The sequence below is a fragment of the Leucopleurus acutus genome, assembly GCF_964270905.1.
Source record: "Leucopleurus acutus genome assembly, chromosome: 11".
Classification (NCBI taxonomy): Eukaryota; Metazoa; Chordata; class Mammalia; order Artiodactyla; family Delphinidae; genus Leucopleurus; species Leucopleurus acutus.
The window spans coordinates 97,138,073-97,164,299 of NC_139152.1; the positions used below are offsets into that span (position 1 = coordinate 97,138,073).

At 41.2% G+C, this 26,227-nt stretch overlaps 1 protein-coding gene across 3 annotated transcripts in view; it reads right to left on the reverse strand.

Annotated features, from left to right (window-relative positions):
* The window catches only part of TCF20 (transcription factor 20), a 95,941-nt gene that overhangs the window by 62,365 nt on the left and 7,349 nt on the right, over positions 1 to 26,227 (reverse strand). The gene's annotated exons all lie outside the window — the stretch shown is intronic.

A 26,227-nucleotide genomic window follows, 5' to 3' on the forward strand; every position in this document is an offset into this window, starting at 1 on the left:
ACAGCCTGTATAAATATTATACAGCCTGTATAAAAATTAGCTTCTTCCTGACCTCTTTGAGAGTAAGCTGAAGACATGAAGCCCCATCACCCCTAAATAGTCCAGTGTACATTTCCAAAAAATGGAACATTCAACTGCATAACCAGCATAAAACCCTCCACACCAGGAAATCAACATTCATACTACACCACCAATCCAATCCACGGAGTCCATTCAAATTTTGTTAACTGTCCCAACAACGTTTCTTTTTCCTTTCTGGCCCAGGATCCCATCCAGGAATACAAGTTGTCATGTCTCACCAGTGTCTCACCAATCTGAAATAGTTCCCCAATGTTTTCCTGACTTCCATGTCCTTAACAGAGCATAGCCCTTTCATTCTGTAGCATGGTCCTCAACCTGCAAGTCCAGGCTCAGGTCCCGCTATCTTGGCAGTAGTATCAGAGACGTGATGCTGTGCTCTTTTCAGTGTATCACATCAGGGATGGATGGCAAGCCATCCCTCCACTGGTGGTGATGTCAATCTCATTCACCTGGTCAAGCCCATCTCTGCCAGGCTTCTCCACTGTAAAGCTACCACTTTACCTTTGTAACCGGTTGAGTATCTCATGGGAGAATCCTGAGATTATGCCAACATCTTATTCTTTGTCAAACATCCACTCATTGATGACTCCCATGTGAATCAACCACCTCTAGGATGGTTGCCAAATGGTGATTCTCTATCCATCATTAGCAGGCAGAACTTTCCCTCCTCACCCATGTATTCATTCATCTATTTGATTCTCAAACTATCCACATTTGGCGAGTGGAGACCTCTTCAAACTGGCCCCTGTATCCTTTTGACATGTTCCATTCCTTGAGCATTCCCTTACTTCCTGGCACAAGATGTTTTAGGCTCATCATTTACTTTCCCCACCCCCACCCATGGAACTAGCCATTTCTCCAAGGACACTTGATTCATTTTAGAGGAGGATAATATTTAGAAACAAGGATCTGAGTGCTAGGATTGTTCATTGCTATTGGGATGTCACTGTTTCTAGCTAGAAAATATTATGCATGTACACGAACACCCACACCTATAAGTACTTCTATATCTACAGTTGTATATACGTTTAAGAACCACACGTGCATCCTGACACCTCCAATTCCAACCCAAAACCCTCAAGGATCTTTCCAACCTTCCATCTTTCCATGTTTGTAATTCCCTCCGCAGATAGTTAAGACACCTGGCTCCCATTATCCTCAATATATACTTACATACTTGCTTAATCAATTTACTTACTTTGCTCAACATAACTCATCTCCCAAGCTCTGAAGCCTCATTCTTCAAGTCTCCTCACCATCACCCCCTCAACCAGAGGACTCTCCACTGTCTCTGTGAGGCTTTGATAAATGAATTCTAAAGTTCAATTAAAGAAAAGATGTGAAGCTAGTCAAGAAAATTTGGGAAACTGAAAAGTCAGAAGATATTTGTCCTACCATGTATCATAACTTTTTCTAAATTATAATTAAAATAAATTAAAGGGTATTGGGATAACATGTTACATTTCTGGAATTTTTCAGCGAGAAAAATAATTGTGTTAGATCCCATCTCATGATAACCATAAAAATAAACTCCAGGTGAATTAGAAAGCTAAACATTACACACACATACACACACACACACACACATACACACACACACACACACACACACGCATTGTAATTTTAGAAGAAAACGCTAATAATCCTAGGGAACCAAGCTGACATTCAGTTTTGAGTTTATAAATGCCATTCCTCACTAAATGGAACCCAGGCTTCTTAGAAAAATGGCTGATCCTCCAAGGGGCAAAGTACAAGGTATAAGCCTATAATAACTTCAACCGTGCCAGAAAGCCAGGATATACTTTCAGCCGAATGGAGACATGTCAAACAGCCTGAGGGGGTACTTGTGATTTTGTAGGATCAAGCTTTTATTCCTTTTACTATATTAGATGAATTAACAATGGAAAAATTCCAAACTAGTTCTCTAGCTCTGTATGTATGAACATGGATAAATTTTAGAAATGATACATACGAAAAAGGCCTGGTGTTTGGGAATATGGTTCTAAGTGAAGGGAGGGAGGTACTCAGGAGGATCCAACTGTGACATCTGTTAAATCTGGGTGATGGGTACACAGGTGTCATTAGACTCTGTGCTTTTCTGTATGTTTGACACATTTTGCAAATAAACAAGATTCTGGTTTCCCACTTAACCAGTCTGAGGAAACACCACAGAGTTCACAGCATGGAATTTAAGATTCTTCAGCTTCTGACACCAACAGAATTTCCAGCTCTGCTTTTCATGACCTCATTTCACACCTCCTACTCCAGTGACACCGAACTTCTCTCCATACCCCAAAGGTGCTTCAGACCTCAGGTCTTTGCCCAAGCTGTTACCATGTCTAGAATGCTAGTTCTCTGTCCACTTCTACCATCTGATTAACTCAGACGCTTCTGTGAAGACCTGCTCAAACATCCCTTCCTCGGGAGCCTCCTTCCAGTGAGTCAACCACTCCTGTCTCTGTTCCCACAGCTCCTGGCAGCATGATGTAGCAGAAAGGGCATGCATGGACTCTGAACCCGGACACAGTCAGATTCTGAACTGGTTTTGCATCATACCGTTAGTGAGATCTTGAGCACATTACTCACTTCTTAAGCTTTGGTTTCTTCAACTGTAGAACAGAACTGCCCTGGAGTTTGCCCTTGATAAGGTGAAAGATACAATGCACTATTCCACTAAGAAGACTTCTCCTGATACTGGAAGCAAGTCCCATCTTTTCCTTTATTACTGATAAATTTCAAAATAATAAGTCTAGAAAATGGCTGAGAAGGATACATACCAAAACATTAACTAGGGGAGGAATAACTTTTTACTTGTTTGATTTATTTTTTTTTTTAGTAAGACTAAAGTCATGTGTTACTTATATAAAAAAAGTTTGGTTATGAGACAAAAAAGGTTATTGAAAGCCCCCCAGAACGGTCTGGCAAACAGTAGCTTAACAATCACTAAAGACTGATGCTATGGGGGTGAGGAGGGGTATGAGAGGACCAGAATGAGGATTCAGGCTAAACACCTAAAATGCAAAAAGGAGTAAGGAAGGTGCCTTCCCTCAAGGGGCCCATGTCTAACAGGAGAAACATTTACACATATGTATATTCATCTTTCAATACACATTTGAGCAAATTATCACGTTCCAGGCACTGATTCTAGGTTCTGGAGATACAGCTATGAACAAGTCTCAAGTCCCAACCTTCCATGAAAACAGCAAATAAAGACAAAACAATTACAAATAAATACACGCCAGGAACTAAGAAATGCTTAGGGAGAAGTTAAGGGAGCCTAAGGGGACAGAGAGAAGGGTGTAGGGGAAAGGGTGGGATTTAAACAGGATGGTTTACACAGGAAGACAAGCCTCCCTGAGGAGGTGATGTGTGACTGGAAGGAGGTGAGGGGATAGGCTGTGCAGAGACCTGTGGAAAGGAGCACAGAGGTGAGGCAGGAAAGGGCTTGGTGAAAGGATCAACAAAGTGGCCGACGTGGCCAAAGTGCAGGGAGAACAGAGGGAGGCGCAGCCAGAGGAAAGGACCCTGAGCACACAGGCCTTGTTATCATGGGGTCTGCAGACCAGCAGCACTGCCGTCTGGGTTCTTGTTGGAGATGTAGAGTCTCAGGCCTCGTGAACCTACAGAATCAGAATCCGCATGTTAACACGCTCAACAGTGAGTCACATACATGCGAAAGTCTGAGAAGTACAGATGAAAGGCCTTTTAAGCCACATAAGGATGTTGGATTTTATTAGAAGGCTTTGAGCTAGAGAGCAACATACTCTGGTTTCAATTCTCAAATGGCAACTCTGGCTGTTTTTTGAAAAACAGACTTTGGGAGGTGCAAGGGCAGAAGGGGGGAGTTAGTTACGAAGCTATTTTGGTCGCCTGGGTAAGAGATGTTGGCCGCAGAGATGGATGTGGTGTTGCTGGAGGTGGTGATGTGTGGTCAAAGAGAGGATATATTTTGAAGTCAGAGCTAATGGAAATTGCTAATGGATCAGAACTGGATGTGAGGGACCCAACAATGATGACAAACAGCAGCAGCCATGTGCCAATCACTGCTCTATGTCCTTTACAGGTAAAAGTCCATTCGGTCTGCACAACAGTCCCAGGAGGAAGGTATAGTTGGAAAACCGCACTTTATTAAAATGAAGACAGTGAGGCAGAGAGAGGTTCAGCAACTGCCCAAGGCCTCAAAGCCCATCAGGCGGCAGCGCCAGGTCCAGGGAGCTTATACTCCAGCACCGTCCCTTACTGAGCAACTGTGACCACTGCACCGTTTATGGAGAGGGACAAGGCAGGGAGGGGGAGAGACTGAAGGAAACCAACAGTGCTTTGCTGGACATGTTAACTTTGAGATTCCTAGTGGTGTCCAAGTGGAGATGTCAGGTAGACAGCTGGCATGTCTGGATCTCAGGGGAAAGGTGGGGATGGAGATATAAATGGGAAGGTCATCAGCACAGAGATAGTATTTAAAGCCAAAGGAGTGGATGAGATCACCCACAGCAGTTTTTCAAACTGAAGGTTGTGAAATCAATTTAGTGGGTCATGAACGGTACTTAAAAAAAATGAAATAGAACAGAATGGAAAATAACAGTCCATGGCTCAGAGTAAGATGAAGTATGAGAACTTTCTTATGAAACTTCTGCTTCAGGCATGAGTGTCTAGGTGCATAAGTGAATGTAGTGTGCATATACCAGGTTGGTGTGTAGTTTGGTCAAAAAAAGGTTTAAAGTCACTGGTCTAGGGATTTGTGTAGGATTGATCCCTTAATCACTCCAACATTTAGAGGCTGGGAAAGAGGAAAAGAAGCCAGAAAAGGAGAGTGAAGAGAAGAAACAGCTACTGAGGAAGAAAGGCAATGTGGGATCCCGGAGCTGAGGGAGTGTGACATGCTGGACTCCAGATGTGCTGGTGAGGGTTGTGCAGTGTGATTCCAAACAGGTGTACACAAATGATTATGGGATGGAGAGGTAAGCACACGGTGCTGTGGAAGCACAGGGGTGGGTGACCTGTTTAAGGCCTCACAGCTGAGGGCAGAATGAAAAGGGGAGGGGGAGAGAAATGAGATTAGGATTTTTAGATCCTGACTTTGAGGGGACAACAGGATATCCAGTCTATAATTTCCATAAACAGCAAATATTCAGTCGTTCAATTTTTTTTTTTTAATAGCACCTACTATGTGCTGGGCTCTTTACCAGGCCTGGGAATACAGGGATGACTAAAACTATTCTGCCCTTTTGAAAAAGCTTACACTCTGGAAAGGAGAAAACTGCAAACAGATCAGTGCCACAAGGCAGAGCATGTAACAGATCTGACGAGGGCATGGGCAATTCTCCTTTCCAACCACACTGCTCACTGCTGGCCAACTCAAGTCCACCATTCCATCCAGACCAAGTGTCAATACCTGTACTCCTACCTCTTGACTTGTGCTTTGCCCCTCCCAAAAATGTTTCCCAAATCTGCGTCATTCTTCAGGGCTTGGCTCACATCTGACCTCCTCACTGAAGCCTTCAGGAAACACTCAGTGATCCTGCCTTCCCTGAAGAGCTACAGCATTTCTTGTCCACACACCACTATCCAGTGCCTGGTCCCTGCCTGGTCCTCACTTCCCTACCTCAGCTGAGTGCCTCATTTCCCCAACTAGGGTTACATGGTTGAAAGCATGTAACAAACCTCTTTTTTTTTTTTTTTTTTTTGTAACAAACCTCTTTGACATCTGCCTGGCATTCTAACAGCCAAACAAAGACTTGTTTCCCCACAACCCAATTTAAATACATTTCAGCCTTATTACTAAAACAGATCTGATCTTGTCACTCCCTGACCTCTAAAACCTTCCCTGGTTCCTAATCATTAGTACAACACACAGACAACTCAGTCTTGTCTTCTAGGAACGCCATACAGCGTTCCTCTTCCCTGCCTCCCGAACACTCTAAAGCTGGAACAATGGCAATCAAAACAAATATAAAGAAAAAAGATGTATAGACATGAAATTAAAAAGAAGACATTCATCAAACTGTTGACAACAGCTGTCTTTGGAGTGAGACTGCAGGGGACAGTCACCTTCCAGGAACTGGTTTAATGAACATGTTAACTTTAAAACAAATAAAATTTAAAAAGCAAAGAAATTTAATGACTGCAGCTATTTTTACTGAGTGCTTACACTATGTGCTAGGCAATATATTATAGTCTCATTTAATGTTAACAGTCTATGATGTAGTTATTAGCCATTCTGCAGATGGAGAGACTGAGGCTCAGAAAGTTGAAGTAACTCACAAGGTTAGTTAGCTAGTCAGTGAAGAAGAGATGCTGGGATTTAAACCCAGGTCTAAAAAGAATGTGCCCTTAACCTCTCCTGTCCTTATTCTTGTTCGGTGCATTCCCCAGTGCCCCCACATACACCTCAGCAGTCCTTCCTTTGTTCTAGCTGGTTCCTCTGCCTGAATAATGTTAGCTTTGCTGACATGCCATTCACCTTTAAGGACTAGTGCAAATTCTGCTTTTCCCCTAACTCCCCTAGAGGAGTTTACCAACATTACCTGAGAGTAATTAAACCCTCTATTTCCCCAACAGCTAGTGCTTTGGCTCTCCTACTGCCATACATGTAGCAAGCATTCAAAGGCTGGGTGAATTAAGTTGACAATGTAAATTCTCCTTCTGACAATAGCAAAGATAACAGATGGAGACCAAAAGCTTTCATCTGTGAGGGAAGTTAATCTTGAGAATGAGTTTCTATGATCCCTCCCTCATCCCCCGCTTTCAGCCTCACCTCTCTGCACCTCTTCCACAAAAGCTGAACATTACAGATCGCCACTTCTGATGAACAAAAGCCACGTAACTTATTTAAAAATGTAAATAGTGTAAATCAAAATTTTTTTTAAGACATTTTAAATAGTTTTGAAAATTGGTTACCTTTTTCTAAAGGCTCTGACCTTTGCAGAAAAGTATTTTTTAAGTTTAGCACAAAGAGATGTAAAAATATTAAAAGATACTATACATACACATAAACACGAAGAGACGAGAGCTAGTCAATCAGACATGCTTAAAATGCAAAAAGCTCTTTTAGCACCATCTGACCACATCTGAATTTATGAGCAGAAGTTGAGGCCAAACGAACAACACACTGTAAAACAAAAGCACTGCCCCAGCAATCTTAGAAAGGAAATACAGGATGGGATGAACAGATTTTAACGTGTTCTTAGCTTCCTGGGTAAAGCGATGAGAACTGCAGTCAACTGAAGCATTAAGACTTGATTTTACTGGAGGTACCAAGACCACTGGTCAACCTGCCAAATGAAGCAGAGGCAGAACTGAGCTCTATGGGTGCAGTCCACTCCAGATAAAAGCCAATGGACCTTTTTACAGTTTATGGGGTCCTCTCCGTATGGCTGGGGATGCAGGCACGGGAGGAATACTGTCTGGATGACTGATTCCTGTGAAAGAGCACAGGAATTAGGAGGAGCTGAGGTGAGCCAAGTGGACACACTCTACAACTTGCACCATTGCCTCAAACTCACCACAACTTGAAAATACTGAGAGACAACGCTTTTGTTCCTGTTAAATGCATGTATAAGCTAAGTGTCCTTCTAAAGATTACTGAGCTTCCCACTTAAAAAGAGAGAAACAAAAAACAAAACAAAAAAACCCACAAAAATTCCACACCTATAAACAGCTGGAAGAATCGTTTCAAACATGTAACAAACTTCTAAACTCCAGCTCCAAACTAAAGAGAAAGAGTCAACTTTAAGTCTCCAAGAAGAGCCTCAAGAATCAGCAAATTGATCTGGAGTTGGAGGATTTTAAAGAAATAAAAAGACAGATCATTTCAGTAGCATAGGATCTTTGTGAATGGCTTTAGCTCTCGACTGTATTTTATGTTCTCATTTCATTTCAAAAAGGAAAAAAAAAAAAAGGGCAAGCCAGAACCATAACAAGGAGAGTGCCAAGTGTACAAATAACAGGCACTGAGAGACAAAAGAAACTACTCCTGACAACTGTTTGCTGTTTTTCTCTAGAGATTTGCAAAACGGGACTTCCCTGGTGGCGCAGTGGTTAAGAATCCGCCTGCCAATGCAGGGGACACGGGTTTGAGCCCTGGTCCGGGAAGATCCCACATGCCGTGGAGCAACTAAACCCGTGCGCCGCAATTACTGAACCTGTGCTCTAGAACCCGCGAGCCACAACTACTGAATGAGCGTGCTACAACTACTAAAGCCCGTACACCTAGAGCCCGGCTCCACAACAAGAGAAACCAAGGCAATGAGAAACCCGCGCACCGCAATGAAGAGTAGCCCCCGCTGGCCTGGCGGCAACTAGAGAGAAAGCCTGCATGCAGTAACAAAGACCCAACGCAGCCAAAAATAAATAAATAAATAAATTTATTTTTTTTAAAAAAGAGAGATTTGCAAAGCAATAACCATAAAGCCCTCCTTGACTGCCCCCGCCCAATCAGCACACAACCATTTCTCCCCTTACGGGACAGTGAGAGCACCAAGCCTTGCTTTCTCACCTAGGAGTCAAACCAAATGTCTTGAAGAAAGAGACCAAGAAAAACATGTTTAAAAAAACTTCTGGAAATAGAATTTTATTTTAGTAACCCAAATGAGCAAAAATACAACTTTATTTTTGCAAGGTACAATTGCTTTCCCTATTAAACCTGTTTTCAATAGATTCTCCTGAGTGATGCATTGGAAAAAATACTACATTTAGAATCAGGAAACCTATATTTAAATACTAGTTTTGCCGCACTTGTTCTGTGACTTGGGCAAATTAACCTGAAAGTCCCACTTTCTTCATTTGCAAATTACCTACCTTGTTGCCTCACAGGAATGCTCAACAATAAATCTGTAAACTGCTAAGTACCACATAAATTAAAGTGATCATTATCAGCACTACCGTCATCTCTCACTTTCCCAGGTAAAAATCTGAACCAATGACAAAACAGGCAAGAGACAAGCAACAAGGAAAAAAACTGGGAGAAGTTATCTATCAATCAATCAAACAAACAAAATACAACAAAACCCTAAAAAACAAAATAACAAATGACTGATAGAAAACCACTCTGTGACAGTTAATTTCTGTGTCATTCTCTAATTAAGAAAGCTCCCATACCCTGGGGTCTATAGTCCATTCATAAAAATCACAGCAGGGTTAAATTTAAATCTTCATCAGTGCTCATAATTCACAATCAAAATGCCAACGGAGCACATTCTTATTCTATAGGCAGGAGCCGCAAGCCACAAGACAAATCCCCACCTTCCCCACTGAGGGACAGCGGCTTGACTGTCAAGACCCACTTGGAGGCAGCTGGTCTCTGACAAGCAGGGGAGCGTCTCTTCCTTCCCTGACCACTGGCATGGAATTAGCAAACACCAACTTTAGTTATTTTGAAATAAGCCCATAGAGAACAGGTGGCTGATTAAAAGGCATCACCACTTGCAATCCCTAATTCTGAAAATAAAAGTCAAAACAACATAAACATCTTCTGAAAAATCAGCAATTTCCAAACTTTCTAGATAGTTATAACAGTAACTAAACTTTATCTGTTGATTACTATGAGTCAGGCAATATTCTAAAAGCTTTAGTTATTAACAAATTTAATTAGCACGACCACAGGTAAGTACAATTCATATTTTCATTTTTTAGACAAGAAAACAGAGGCACAGAATAGTTATTTGCTTAAGGTCACACTGTTAGTAAGTGGCAGAGCTGGGGTTCAAAAATCGGGTAACTGGCTTTGGAGACCATCTCTAGATACTGATTCTTGGAGAATCCTCTGACCAACACTGCTTGGTTTTCCTGACCAGTGTGCCACCTTGTACGCAGTGTCACACTGAGATGTAACCAAGACTACAGTGTGGTGTCTCTCATGTTATGGTCACTTGTTTCAAGGTGAATGTTAAAATAACATGAGCCCCTGAAAATAAGGTCTTATTTTCTGCATTCAATAAAATAATTTGGGAAAAAAACTGAATGAAATATATATATATACATCTTTTAAAAAGTAACAAGAAGCTAACAGGATAATGAGGAATTACCAAGTTAATATCCTAGAAGGAATGGAAACCCAAAGATGTAATAAGACTGCTGATTTGCCAGAGGTGGTCAAGGGGCCCAGTGGCATGCCTGCCCTTCTAGGCCCTGCATAGGGAGACATTCGGTAACCTCGGCCCAGCCCCAAACCAGGGGACTGAGGCCCTAAAGGGCTGCATCCTAGGAGTAAGAGTGAACTAGAAGTAAACCAGTCTTCTCATGGACTCAGCTTCAAATCACCAGGAGAAGATCTCAAACTCTCAACCCAGATTAAAGTAATTCTAGTTCGCTAGTGCCCTCAGACACCTGGAAAAAGCAAATGAAAATCTTCCTTGGAAAAAGACATGAAGGCCTCTAATTATTTCTATAAATAATGTTGCAAATACTACATCTAGCACACAAACACATGAACAGACAAAATACCATGAGTAGGAACCATCATAAACAGTCAAAGACCCAAAGGGACTCCAGATAAATGAACTGAGAAAAGGAGATTATGAAACAACTATATTCACTCTGTTTTAGGAAATAAAAGCCAAGCTTGAAAAATTTAGCAGGGAACAGGAATCCATAAAAAACAACATAGCAAATTTGAAAGGACCCAAACTTTTCAGTTTTTATTGTATTTTTCAATACAATAAAGCTATCCACTGAGTTCTTAATTTCAATTAAACGCAGATTAGTCAAAGAGAGAACTGGTTAAATGGATACAGGTCACAAGAAACCACCCAAAATGAAAAATAAAGAGGATAAAAAATATAGGAGAAGGGATAAGTGATCAAAAGTAAACAGTGAGAAAGTCTAACATACCCATATAACTGGAGTCGCAGAACGAGAAAAGAATGGGGACAAAGCAGTATGTGGAGAGACTTGCTGGGAATCCTCCAGAACAGATGAGAGAAATCAAGCCACAGATTCAAGAAGCCTGGTGAATACAAAATCAGTGATCTTTATTATCCTAGAACGTCTTCTAGAAATAACATGGCCTGTTCTGTAAGTTTAGTGACACAACTAATTAACTAGGGGCCAGACATAGAGAATGTAAAGACACACGCTCCCAGCATGTGAAGAGCTCAAAGTCAATCACTTAGAAGAGATATGTAAAATCACAATAATCTAATACTCTCTCTACCTTTGCACTACTGAAAAGAAGGGGGGGAAGAAAAGAAAAGGAAAAGGCAGAAAAAAATGCTAGAGAGAAGTATTTAAAAGGAAAATGGGTTAAGCGTAAAGGCAATAAACAAAAAGGTGCTTGCAGGAGTAAAAGTAAGGACACTCCAATGTTAGCCAAGATCCAGGCCTAGATGCTATTTCCATTCCATTCACTGTGCTAATTAAGCATACCTCACAATCTAAACTCAAAGTCCTTGGCATGAGAAATTCAAAGAAGAATCTTTTCTTCATACCTTCTCCCCAATCTACCTAATTAAAATTTGTTTTTAATGTTAAATCTAGGGGCTTCCCTGGTGGCGCAGTGGTTGAGAATCTGCCGGCCAATGCAGGGGACACGGGTTCGAGCCCTGGTCTGGGAAGATCCCACATGCCACGGAGCAAGTGGGCCCGTGAGCCACAATTACTGAGCCTGCGCATCTGGAGCCCGTGCTCCGCAACAAGAGAGACCGCGATAGTGAGAGGCCCACGCACCGCGATGAAGAGTGGCCCCCACTTGCCGCAGCTAGAGAAAGTCCTCGCACAGAAACGAAGTGCCAACACAGCCATAAATAAATAAATAAATAAAATTAAATTAAAAAAAGTTAAATCTAAACAGACAATTCTGACTTAGCTCTTGGCTCTATTCATGGTGACATAAATAATTCTAATGAGCATCTGTTCCTCTATTACTTGAGACAACGTGGAGAAGCTGGCTCTTGGAAGTTCAGGTAGAGGAAGGAGAGTTCCACCAGGAGCTGAGTGAAGAGCAGTCATTTGGGAACAGAGACTACCTGTAGTGAAGTATACTACAGGTAGTATAATGTGAAAATATAATTCATGGAATCCTCAAGTTATATGAAAATCAATCTTGTAAAAAGCCCAAGGATCTCTGCCTTCTAGAAAACTCAAACTGCTAAGGGAACCCTCCAATCCAAGGAGATAAAACACAGGGAGGGAAACAGCTTCTGTTGTTGCCCTTCCCTCAAGCTTCTGTAGCATGTACATCCCCGTACTGGGAATCAAGTGGGAGAGGAGCTGGCATTAATGCATCAACCCTGCTCCCAAGTCAGAAAGCTAACACGCAAAGAAGCAGGTGATACTGAGCAATGTGTTGATGAAATAAGGCAAACCCTTTCTGAAGCCTAATGCTACTGAAGTTTCAGGATAGGCTGTCCATCACTTGGGAGCGCTCCTGTGATTCTGTGTTTGGAATATGACCTTCAGACTAAAACACAAAGACATGATTCAATACGTAACTGTAAATGTCTCTGTCTTAGGAATAAAGTGGCTTACAATATTTTACGCATACTAGGTCTGCCTCTCAAAGCTTGGTTTCTCCAGATCTCATGAGTCTTCTGAGCTGTACAGGCTTCAAAGAGATCAGGAAAAAATACAATGACTAAATAAATATACAGACATCAAACAATCTTCAAAATCATTCAAAATTTCTTCTGTTTCTGGGATTCAAGTACTGTTCAAATGTGCATACAGGCTTATTCATATCTAAACCAATGTGTCAAAAAAATAAAAATAAACTAATGTGTCTTAGGAATTCCAGTGGTCCAGTGGTTAGGACTCAGAGCTTTCACTGCCAGGTCCCAGGTTCAATCCCTGGTCAGGGAACTAAGACAATGTGTTTAAACTAACTTGTTCAAATGTTACTAGCAAAAAAGAATCCCAAATTCTCAGACAATGTAAATCACATATCTGATATCTGATCAGAGTCTAGTATCTAGAATATATAAAGAACTCTTACAACTCAACAATATAAAGACAACAACCCAATTAAAAAATAAGCAAAGGACTTTCATAGACATTTCTCCAAAGATATACAAATGGCAAACAAGCACATGAAAAGATGCTCAACATTATTAGGGAAATGCAAATCAAAACCACAATGAGAAACCACCTACCCGCTTGGATGGCTATAATCAAACAAGGGAAAATTACAAGTGTTGGGCAGGATGTAGAGAAACTGGAACACTCATATATTGCTGGTGGGAATGTGAAATGGTACAGCCACTTTGGAAAACAGTTCCGCAGTTCCTCAAAAGATTATATACAAAAAAAAAAAAAAAGATTATATACAATTACTATATGATCCAGCAATTCCACTCCTGTACATACCCAAAAGAACTGAAAACAGAGACACAAACAGATGCCTGTATGCCAATGTTCACTGCAGCACTATTCAAAACAGTTAAAAGGTGGAAACAACCCAAGTGCCCATCAACAGATGAATGGATAAACAAAATGCGGCATATACATACAATGAAATATTATTCAGCCATAAGAAGGAATGACGTTCTGATATGTACCACAACATGGACAAACCTTAAGAACATTAAGCTATATGAAATATGCCAGACACAGAGGACAAATACTGTATGATTCCATTTATGAAATATCTAGAACAGGCAAATTCAAAGAGACAGAGAGTAAATTAAGATGGTTAAAATGGCAACTTTGTCATATACTTTTTTTTTTACCAAAATAAAAAAAAGAGAAGTTAACGTGCAGCCATTTTTTTTTTTTTTGGCCATTCCGTGTGGCATGCAGGATCTTAGCTCCCCAACGAGGGGTCGAAACTGTGTCCCCTGCAATGTAAGTGTGGAGTCTTAACCACTGGACCAGCAGGGAAGTCCCACGTGCAGCCATTTTGGAAAATAGTTTGGCAGTTCCTTACAAAGTTAAAATACTCTTATACAATCCAGCAGCCAGGTTCCTAGCTATTTACCCAAATGAACTGAAATTTATATAAACACAAAAACTTGCACATTAATGTTTACAACAACTTAGTAAACTGCCAAAAATTGTAAGCAACAGAAATGTCCTTCAATAGGTAAATGGATAAACAAATTGTGATATATACATACACTGGAGTATTATTCAGCCAAAAAAGGAAAGAAGTAATGATACATACTACAATGTGGATGAACCTAGAAACATGCTAAGTGAAAGAAGCCAGGCACAAAAGGTCACATACTGTATAATTCCATTTATACGAAATAATCAAAATAGGTAAATCCATAGACAGAAAGCAGATTGGTAGTTGCCAGGGGCTGGGGGAAGTGGAAAACTGAACCATCTGCTTAAGGAGTATGGGGGTTTTCTTTCGGAAGTGATGAAAATATTTTGGAACTAGACTGAGGTTGTGGGTGCATAATGTTGTGAATGTACTGAACACCACTGAATCGTTGAACTGTTCACTTAAAAATAGTTAATTTTGGTCAAAGGGTACAAACTTTCAGGTGTAAAATGAATAAATTCTAGAGATTTAATTTACAGCATGATTAGTATAGTTAATAATTATGTATTATATTAAAAATGGTTCATTTTATATTGTGTGAGTTTCACATCAATTAAAAAAAAGGAAACAAAACCAAACCCAGGGTTTCCCTGGTGGCGCAGTGGTTGAGAATCTGCCTGCCAATGCAGGGAACACAGGTTCAAGCCCTGGTCTGGGAAGATCCCACATGCCGCGGAGCAACTAGCCCCGTGAGCCACAATTACTGAGCCTGCGCGTCTGGAGCCTGTGCTCCGCAACAAGAGAGGCCGCGATAGTGAGAGGCCCGCGCACCGCGATGAGGAGTGGCCCCCGCTTGCCGCAACTAGAGAAAGCCCCCGCACAGAAACGAAGTGCCAACACAGCCATAAATAAATAAATTAATAAATAAAATTTAAAAAAAAACCCAAAGGAGGTATCTTGAACCTAGGACACCCAAGAGTGAGTAATCTCATTACTTGGTGCCCCCCACCCTTACTCATCTCCCTCAATCCTGGCTCACTCCTGTGACTTTCAATCGCCAGTCCTGCAAACACATGAAGTACTGAAGAACAAGCTGCTAAATGGGTTTCAAACTAAATTCACCATTGTTTCTTTTAATACTAACCTACTTCTCCCTTAAGATCTGAGCACAAACACTAAAAGCTAACCTTTCACCAACATTGTTCTAAAATATCTTTGTGATACCTTCCGCGATGCTCATTTAAGGGGGACAGGACAATGGATGTCTTGACCCTAAGACTGCCTCCTGCCGCATGATGCCAACCTTTCTGCCCACCTGTTCAGGACCACAATCTTGCTAAGCTTGCTGGCTCTTACTGCTCTCACTTCTCTAGAATCAACAAATGTTTTCTAGCACCTTCTTTTCTCTACGGCCAAATTTTTTATAATGTATAATCACTGATCTACCTGTTTGCTTCCCTCACTATACTGCTGAACACCCTGAGGACAAGTGCTGGCTGGGACTCATCCCAGAACTCTGAAAAACAACTGCTGCTGCTCATCCAGTCATTTCTGACTTCCTGTCGTCTATTCTAATGTGCAAGACCTGCTACACTTCATTCTTTACCTACCTCCATCCTGACTTCTTTTCCAAAAGGTTCCTAACCACCAAAACAATCCTTAGATATGGACAAGTCTTCCCTGTGCCCAAAGTAATTACAGTTGGCCCTCTGTATCCACGGATCCAACCAACCGTAGACTGAAAATATTTGGGAGGAAAAAAAAAGATTCCAGAAAGTTCCAAAAAGTAAAACTTGAATTTGCTGCACTCTGGCAACTATTAACTAGCATTTAAACTGTATTAGGTATTATAAGTAACTTAGAGATGATTTAAAATATATGGGAGGATGTGCATAACTTACATGCAAAACCTATGCCATTGCATATAAAGGTCTTGAGCATCCACAGATTTTGCTATCCCTGGTGGGGGTGGGTGGGGTGGTGTCTCCTGGAACCAATCCCCAGCAGATACTGGGGGACAACTGTACCACCAATTCTGTGCTTTGCCTACTTTTGTTCTTCTCTACTTCAAAAACTATTTACAGTCTGCTCTCATATTCAATGCACTGCAGAAAATATAAGGAGTGTTGACAACCACAATCCTTGGCCTCAAAGAGGACTGGGAAAGGAGGCAAGAACATGTTTAGAAGGGTATAATAAAAAGTGAAGATTAAATGTACACAAGAAAATTACAAAATGTCACGAGAGAAACACCCAGGTAAGGGAAGGTTAGGCTTCATGGAAGAAAGAGCATTTAAGAAAGGCCTTGAAAGATGGTGATCCCAATAGATGATAGAGAATGGGAAAAGGGGTACAGATGTATGCATGGAAATGGGAACACAGAAGCTGCACTAGAGAATACGTGTAGGGAAACTGGGAGATGGGGCTGGAAAGGCAGGAAAGGGTCCTACTGCGGATAACAAAGCAAGGCATCTACATTTACTTCAGCACACAAGAGGTGTATTTTATTTTTATTTTTTATTTCTTTAATTAATTTATTTATTTTTATATATTTTATTTTTGGCTGTGTTGGGTCCTCACTGCTGTGTGCGGGCTTTCTCTAGTTGCGGTGAGCGGGGGCTACTTTTCACTGCCGTGTGCGGGCTTCTCATTGCGGTAGCTTCTCTTATTGTAGAGCACGGGCTCTAGGCGCGTGGGCTTCAGTAGTTGTGGCTCGCGGGCTCTAGAGCACAGGCTCAGTATCGGTGGCGCACAGGCTTAGTTGCTCCACGGCATGTGGGATCTTCCCGGACCAGGGCTTGAACCCATGTCCCCTGCATTGGCAGGTGGATTCTTAACCACTGCGCCACCAGGGAAGCCCAAAAGGTGTATTTTAAAAGATTTTCTGGCAGTTGTTAGGAAGAGACCGAACCACGGCCCAGGGAAGAAGAGTTACTATTCAAGAGGCTCTGACAGGGCTTCCCTGGTGGCACAGTGGTTAAGAATCCGTTTGCCAATGCAGGGGACAAGGGTTCGAGCCCTGGTCCGGGAAGATCCCACATGCCGCGGAGCAACTAAGCCAGTGCGCCACAACTACTGAGCCCACGTGCCACAACTACTGAAGCTCGTGTGCCTAGAGCACATGCTGTGCAACAAGAGAAGCCACTGCAATAAGAAGACCGTGCACCGCAATGAAGACTAGTCCTCGCATGCCGCAACTAGAGAAAGACCGCACAGCTACGAAGACCCAGCACAGCCAGAAATAAATAAATAAAATAAATTTTAAAAAAAAGAGGCTCTGACAGAGCTCAGGCAGGTCTCCCACTACGCTCGTCCAAACCACTTCTAGTCCCCACTTCCACAACAGCCTTGTCTCCTACTCAACTGGCTCCTCAGCATCTTTTCAAGAGACCCCTCCTTCAACTCCCTCACTTAAATCACTATACAAAAAGAAAATAATTTAACAGTTTGTCCACAAAAGTAATTAAAAGCAAATCTTACAGACTGATATAGCCTATGGTACATATTCTTCATAACAAATATGTGGGCTCCTATTGGGTGCCATGTACTGCTCTAGGCAACAGAGATGCAAAGGTGAAGGAAGCACAGTTTTTAACCATGGAATTTACATTTAGTGGGGGGAAAAAAGATAAAAGACAAAAATGTCATTTAAATGCTGTGAGGAGAAAGAGTGGGGCGCAGGGAGAGAAAACCTGTGGGGGGGGGCTTCTAAGCTCAGATCGGGGGAAGGAAGCAGTGATGCAGTATGTATTTTTACAAGGTACACACTTTATATTAAAAGGGAGAAAAAGGTTTTGAGCCACACAGAGTTGGGTTCCAGCTATGTTTCATCAGAATTAAATAAAATAATGAAAATAAATACTGTGCACTGTGCCTGGCACTTGGTAAAGGATGTATAAATGTTAGTCATTAAATCAGTGGTTTAATATACAAAGAAAAAAATTTTGCACTGCAATATTTAAAAACTAGGTAATAATTTAGCATCAACTGTCTGAAACAAATACTTAAGAACTCGTCAGGAGGGACTTCCCTGGTGGCACAGTGGTTAGGAGTCCACCTGCCAGTGAAGGGGACACGGGTTCAAGCCCTGGTCCAGGAGGATCCCACATGCCACGGAGTAACTGAACCCGTGAGCCACAGCTGCTGAACCTGCGCTCTGGAGCCTGCGAGCCGCAACTACTGAAGCCCGCGCAGCAACGAAGACCCAATGCAGCCATAAATAAATAAACAAATTAATTAATTAAAAATCTTAAAAAAAAAGAAGTCTTCAGGAGATGAACCACCTACAAACAGAAACCTCAGAATATTTTGTAAAACAGTATTAAGAACCACCTTCATCTACAAATAAAAAGACAGTTCTGTTATTCAGTGCTAAAAAGAAGTGAGCTATCAAGCCATCAAAAGACATGGAAGAAACTTATGCATATTACTAAGTGAAAGAAGCCAATCTGAAAAGGCTACATACTGTATGATTCCAACTATATCATATTCTGAGAGTCAAAACTATGGAGACAGTAAAAAAAACTGTGGTTGCTAGGGATTAGGGGGAGGGAGAGATGAATAGGTAGAGCACAGAGGATTTTTAGGGCAGTGAAACTACTCTGTATGATACTATAATGATGGATACAGGTCATAAATTTCTCCCAACCACAGAATATACAATATAACACCAAGAGTGAACTGCAGCATAAACTATGGACTTTGGGTGAAAATGTGTAAAGGTAGGTTCATCAATTGTAACAAAGGTACCAATTTGGTGGGAGACGTTGATAATGGGGGAGGCTGTGCATGTGCAGGGGCAGAGGGTATGTAGCAAATCTCTGTACCTTCCTCTTAATTTTGCTGTGAATCTAAAACTGCCCTAAAAAATAAAGCCTATTTTTTTTTAAAGTACGGGATATGCACTAAACTGTAAACAATAGTTATCTCTGGAGAGTAAAGTTATACACCTATGTATTGTTTGAATTTTACAACAAGAGCATGTACTAATTTTGTAATAAAAGGATACATTTCAAGAAAAAAAAGTTCTAAAAGTTGTTTCAACTAAAACACTATGCTAACATTCTTGACATTTTTTCTTTAACATATGTAATTATTTCCATGTATAACTATTTCAACAAAAGTAACTATTTTCATATGACCATTTTAACTCAGAACAAAAATACTGTTAAGAGTAGTAGGATTTTTTTCAAATTTTTAATTTAGTAGAGTTAAATCTTATTCTTAAAAGGAAATAAAATATTATGAAGTATATCTCTTAATACAGTATTAATAATCTGAATCAAGTCAACAAGAAAAACAATATATTGGCTTATGGAACCAAGTCTTTATGTATCTCTAGATGGAAAGACAAAATTTCCCATTTTCCTATCCCAAATGATTTAATTTAGAATGAACCAAAGCAGAGAGAAAACATGTCTCTCCCCCTCAGAACCTATATTACCTATTAATTTGCTAATGAAATCAGATATGTGACTTATACATAGTCAGTGTTGTGACTTTACATTAGCAGACACCTCTTGAGTAGTATTATCACTGGGTTCCTGGAAGAGATTTCCTAACAAATAATTCACTGAGGAAGGTTCTTTAGCAGATACAGAAGGACCGGTATCGAATACTAAGAATATCTGAATTGGCAAAAAAGGGGAAGTAGAGATAACACTTGGTCTGCTAAGAAAATATTCAATAAACATATAATCAACTACTATAATTAGAAGTCAATTTCAATTCTTAATAACATTTCCGAGGTTTACATCTTAAATATAAGCAAAAAACATCAACAAAAGAAATCTTGTTTATATAAAAAGATTTCTGCCGAAATCTTAAAACCTAATATTTTGATTTTGAAAATAAGTTGCTGATTTTTTTTAATCTAGAGAACAGTAGACTGGGCTAGCATCCTTTGAAAGCTGAGTAAGATAAGTTCCATAAAAACAGGTAATAAACGCATGGAACTCATTAATTCAGAAAGGGGAAAAAGAAACTGAAGCTTCCACGGCACATTCCTTTGAAAGCTGGGAGGAAAATTCTATTTCATTTATTAATTCACACAAAAACTATTTGCTGAGCACTAACTACACACCAAGCACTATTCTAGGTGCCGAGGATATGATGCGGAACCGCCCTCACACAGATGTTGTTCTAACAAGTAGGCCCAAAATGGCAACTCTGGACTCCACTCTATTTTTTTTTTCCCCTAAATCCAAACCCAAACTCTTCCCTTCAAAGGTGTCACAAATTTATTGGGCAAGAGTTATTTTCCAGTTCATCAAATTAAGCACAGAATCGCACAGTGCACAAGTTAAGGGCACAGAATGTGGAGTTAGGATGCCTGATTCTAAATCCTGGCTCTGCTACTTTTTAGACGGGACCCTGGGCAAAGCACTCAACCTCTCTGTTACAGTTTCCTCACCTGAAAAAATGGAGATAATAGTATGCCCTCATAGGATTTTTATAAGAATTAAGTGGGTTAATATTTTCAAGTGTTTAATTACATAATTATTTATTTTATTATTTATTCAAAGTTTTTCATAAATAAAATATCCTTGCCCATCTGTTGGAATTAACGTGGGTTGATGCCAACATTTCCTATAAGTCCATGTTGTTTAAACCAGCTTTAGTTCCTTCTCATGTAGACTAGGGATTTGGCCATGGGAAAACCTCCAGAACAGGAACAGGAAAAGATGATCAATTCATCATTTGCTTCCAGCCCTCCCATCTCCTTCCCACCTCCACCTCTCCTCACAATCGACAAGTCTCTCAACCACATATCATAACTCTCTTCACAAAACCTTGTTTCATTAGTAAGAATAAAGTGCTCTAGCCAAGATTCAAGGCCCATCATCAAGCTATTCCCACTTCACCCTTGGCCCATACTTCCTTCTGACAGTCCCTTCCCTGCAATCTCCAGGCCCCCCTAAGAGCCTGCACTTTGCTATATATATATATAACATGCCACATACTTCCAAGCCTTGCTTCTTGAAGGACCTTCCCTTGGAATGCTCTCTCCTATCGATCCTTGCAGATCCTGCTCACAGGTCCCCTCCCCTCAGTCTTCTCCGATATTCTTCCCATTCTTAATCAGGGGTAAACCTCTTCCCTAGAACTCTGGCTGTGCCACTATTATAGTCTTGCAGATCCTATATAGATTTTATGAATGTTAATTTTCCATGTCTGACTCTCCCACAGACACTGAACTCCGGGGAAAGGGAAGACGTTTTATTTACTTTTGCATTTTTTGTGCCTAGCATGGTATAGATTTAGCAATCTGGGATGAATCGAAATAGAAATTTTCTTTTCCTTGTATTTCCTCTGATGTTTCATTCCCACAGGCTTCACTTGGCCTCTGTCTCTCATCTTTAGTGATAGCCAACTTTTAGCACTTTGCTAACCAATGTAGCAAAATTTCAGTTAAAAAAAAAATTTAATAAGTGACACAGGCTGCAACGTCCTTCACTCCAACTCAAACCTCTCTTATTCAATATGTTAGAACTTAACCCCACTTCCACAAAGACTTCTTAACTAAAAGATGAAAATTCTACTCCCGTTATGTTTAAACTCACATATCCACTAGGTAAAAGCAAAACAGAACAGCAGCACTAAATTCAACGCAACGTGTACTTTTTTGCTTATGTCTGTTCACTAATGTACAGGTGCCTATAAGTCTTTAGGTTCATTTACACTGTGTATGTTGAGGGTGTAGGAGTCATTTGGCTGGAATCTTGGAGGCATGTTCGCCATGCCTCTGCCATCAAGTAGGAATTATTGCACATAAATGAGTCTATTCTACTGCCTAAAACTCTCTAGGAGAAATTCCCAGAGTTCCTCACAGGGCAGGGAGTTCTTTGGTTTGTCCACCCAAGCCACTAGCACTCCCTCTGACCTCATCTGCTGCTGTTTTCCTTCTCAGAGTTGAGGAACAGCAGGCCATCACTCTTTAACATACCCTAAGACCCTCATTAACTCATTGCTTAGGATACTTTATCAGGCTAAATTAACTCGTTTCTTTGGCTGATATTTTCTCTGAATTTTCCCCCTATTCTTCAACTATTTTAGTTACTCTTAAAGATGCTTTACAAGTTTTTTACAACAAATCCAAATTTAACATTACTTTAATACATACTATGTGAAGGGGACATAAAGAAATAAAGATTAACAAGGCATGGTGACCATCTAAGAATACAATCTTGTGGTGAAACAGACACATTCCATAGTAACTGTAACATATGACATACATCACTGTAATATATGGATAAAGATAGAGGAGAAAGATAGGGCATTCCAGGCAGGGGCTCAGAAGCAAAATGGTGCATTCACTCTCAATGCATTGATAGGCAATGTGCCAGCTGCTGGGACTATAAAATAAAACACAGCCTTGACCGCAAGAACCTTAGAGCCTAGTGCAGTGGTATTCGAAAATACTTTGCAGTTTTTCCAGCAAAAGTCTTCCACAGATACCCAAGATAAGAAGAGAGAGACGGTGAGAGTTGTTCTAGCTGTGGCGTTGGGAAGAGGATGACTTACTTCTTCCACTACAGCCAGGCCACCTGGGGTACCTCAGGTCCAAGGGGATAAGAGTATCCCCCACCTTTCCTGTTTTGATACAACACTGAGAACACTGCCACCTACCTAACACAGTGAGCGCTTCATAAGCACTGGTTAACTAAAGCATGAGAGCTCTGGAATAATGTATAAGTCACTGGTCTAATGAATGGGAATGGCAGAAGCTTATGGGGACACCAGGCAGGAAAAGCTGAGTCTAAATCACTGGAATCCAAATCTAGGCAAACAACTGCAAAGGTCTGACCAATTTCTCTAAAATCCTGGAGGCAGAAAGCTCGTCTTAACTACTTTTTACATCGCCCTGCAGTTCTTGTTTCCTTAGCTGGCTCTATCTACTTGCCGCAGCAGTTTCTTCAGACCTTTCCTGTATTCTTCAAGCTTCCAACTCTCCACCTCGCTCTTGCCCCTCCAAAGAGGACCTTCACAGAACTCACAGAAAAGCACTCCTTACCTTCCTGTCCCCATGCGCATCTGTTTCCTGCCCACACACCTTGCTTTCCCCTGGAAGCAGGTATTCTTACTACCCAAAGCCAATCGCCTGGCTCACACTGGGCCCTGAGTTCTACTGGAAGGTCCTCAACCCAACACTCTCCTACATCTTCAGCACGGCCCTGGGCTGGCTCCTTCCCACCTCAATTTACACATGCTTAAGGTTCTCTTATATTTAAAAAAGTCTTCGCTTGACCCGAGATTTTCCCTATAGCTACTTTTTACTTTCCTCAACAGCCAAATTTTAGGAAGGTTTGACTCCAAACTTGTCTCCACTTCTTCACCTCATTTTCTCATCGATACACAACCACCTGGCTTTAGTTATCCCCTCCTCCCAACTGACCCTTTTCAATAACCTCAGCTACTGCCTCTGACTTGAGACACTTTCCTTCCCCATGCCATGCTCTCTGGGTTTTCCTCCTAACCTGTCTGGTTGCAGCCTGTTTGCTCTTTAAACACTGCCCTGCTCCCTTAAATGTTCACATTCCTCAGAATTTTGTCTGGACCTCTGAGCACTTGTCATTATTAGCAACAATAACATAACTGGGGCATGGGCTTGGAGGGTGGGGAGTGTCTAAAACTACAAAACCTTCTAGGGGCTGAGGTCTGTAAAGTCCCTGTTACTGATGGGAGACACCCATCACTCAGGCAGGAAAAAAGGAAGGAACCACTTCTCCACATACTGACATTCCCTGTTTAGCCCTGAGAGCAATCTCATCTACTCCCAGGCTGGAACATACACGCTAACCTCTAAGTCTTACTTCACAGCCCAGTTCCTTCTCCTAAATATCAGTTCTGTGTCTCAAACACTTGATGCCTTCCTTACAGGCATCTCAAACTTAAGTCCAAAATTAAATTCATCACTTTTACCCCACCCCAATCTTCTTGTTCTCCACTGTTTTCTATTTCAATGAATGGTATCACCACCACCTAATTTCCAAGCCAGAAGTCTTGACTCTCCTTGGTTCCTCCTTCTCCCTCAGAGATCTACCTCCTAGTAGGCTTGCTCTCATCTCGTCATCACCAGCCTCAAGATCTTCACTTAGTCAATACATATGGCCTACTATGTGTCACTACTGCTGTTGATGCTGAGTGTACAGCAGTGAACAAGCCAAGCTTAATCCTAGAGGGAGGAGACAGGCAAACAAATAAATAAAAGGATGAGACAAATTCAGATGGTGATAAAAGTTATGAATAAAATAAAGCAGGCTGATGTGACGGAGCACTACTTTAGGCTGTGAGGGCTAGAGAAAACCTCACAGAGAAAGAAATATTTAAATTGAACCTGGGGACTTCCCTGGTGGTTCAGTGGTTAAGACTCCGTGCTTCCAATGCACCGGGCATGGATTCAATCCCTGGTCCGGGAACTAAGATCCTCCATGCTGCGCGCCAGTGTGGCCAAAAAGAAAAAAAAAAAAAGATAAACTGAACCAGAATGACAAACAGAAACAAGTCTCACACAGATTTGGGAAGCAGAGTATTCCAGGAGGCAGAGGGAAGGGCCGAGGGCAAAGTTCCTAAGGTAGAAATGAGCTTTTGAGCTTGAGGTGATCAAGAAACAGAAGGAAGGTCAAAGAGGCTGGAACTTAAGGGAGCAAGGAGGCCAGGCCAGATGGGCTCAGAGGGAGGCAGGGGTCAGAGAGACCCTTGTCGGCCACCATGAAAGCAATGGAAAGCTACTAGAGGGTTGTAGGAAGACAACTGACATAACCCAATATGAATTTTTAAAGATCACTTTAGCTGAAAAGCAGAAAAAAATGGTTTGGGAGGGCAAAAAAAATTGGGAGTTGCAAAACCAGTCAGGAAGCTAATAATACAGTTGTCCGGATAAGAGGGGATGGTGCTTGAGATGGGAAGGAACAAGTTTACGATGTATTTTGGACATAAAATGAAAAAAACTTGCTGGGAGATTAAATGCTGAAAGTGAGAGAGGAAAAAGAAATCTAGGACAATTCGTAGGTTGTTTTTAGGTATAATTTACATACAGCAAAATTACATGCAGTATACGATTCAATAAGATGTGATGAATGCCTACTAAGACACAGAACATTTCCATCACTCTAGAAAGTTCCCTCATGTCCCCTTCCCAGTGAACCCCCTTCCACCCAACCACTGATCTGATTTTTGGTATCACAGACTACTTTTGCCTATTCTAGAGTGTCTTATAAATGGGATCATCCACTATGTACTTTTTTGTGTCTGGCTTTTCACTCTGCATAATTTGTGTGAAATTCTTCCTTCTTCCTTGTAGTAGTTTGTTTCTTTTCACTGCTGAGTGGTCTTCCACTGTATGAACATACCGTTTTGTTTATCCATTCTCCCACTGGATGGACGTCTGGACTGTTTCTAGTTTTCGTCTATCATGAAAAAAGCTCCTAAGAAGATTCTTGTACGAGGCTTATTTGTGGACATATATTTTCATTTCTCTTGGATTAATACCTAGAAATGGAACTGCTGGGTCACAGGGTAGACATAACGTTCAACTTTTTAAGAAACTTCCAAAATAGTTTTCCATAGTGGTGGCATCATTTTATAGCCTCATCAGCAGTGTACTTGGGTGGGTTCTTGCTGCCTGACTCCCAGGTGTTTCGCTTGAATAACTACCTACACCACAGCCAAAATGACACTCTTTTAGCTCTTCAAACATTTCTCTCTATATTTCTTTTTCTTTTTTTAAAGACCTTTGTAGATGCGCTCCAAGGACACTTTTCCTCCTTACCCCATCCCATTTATTGCCTGTCTCATGCTATTTATTTTCATTCAACAAATATCCTGAAAGATGAGAAAAGGCTGGGTTGGCCACAGTGTTCTGAGCAGAAGCAGCAGCATATAACGAAATCCCTGAGATGGGAAAGAGCTTGGAGCCTTCAGAGGACACAGAGAAAGTCCATGTGTCTGAAGGACGGCAAGCAAAAGCAGCAGAGAGGTGGCCAGAGAGGTGGGTAGGGGCCAGGGGACTCAGAGCCTTGGGAGAAATGGGAAGGAGTTTGGATTTTCTATTAAGTGCTATGAGAAACCATTAAACGATTTTAAGGGAGGAAAGACAGGTGACTCTTTGGCTGCTCTGAGCACACTGGAATAGAGACAGACAGACAGGTAGAAATGGGGAGGCTGTGTTAAGAGGCAATCACAATGTTCCAGGTAGGAAAGGATGGTGGCTCAGTGGTTGTGGCAGTA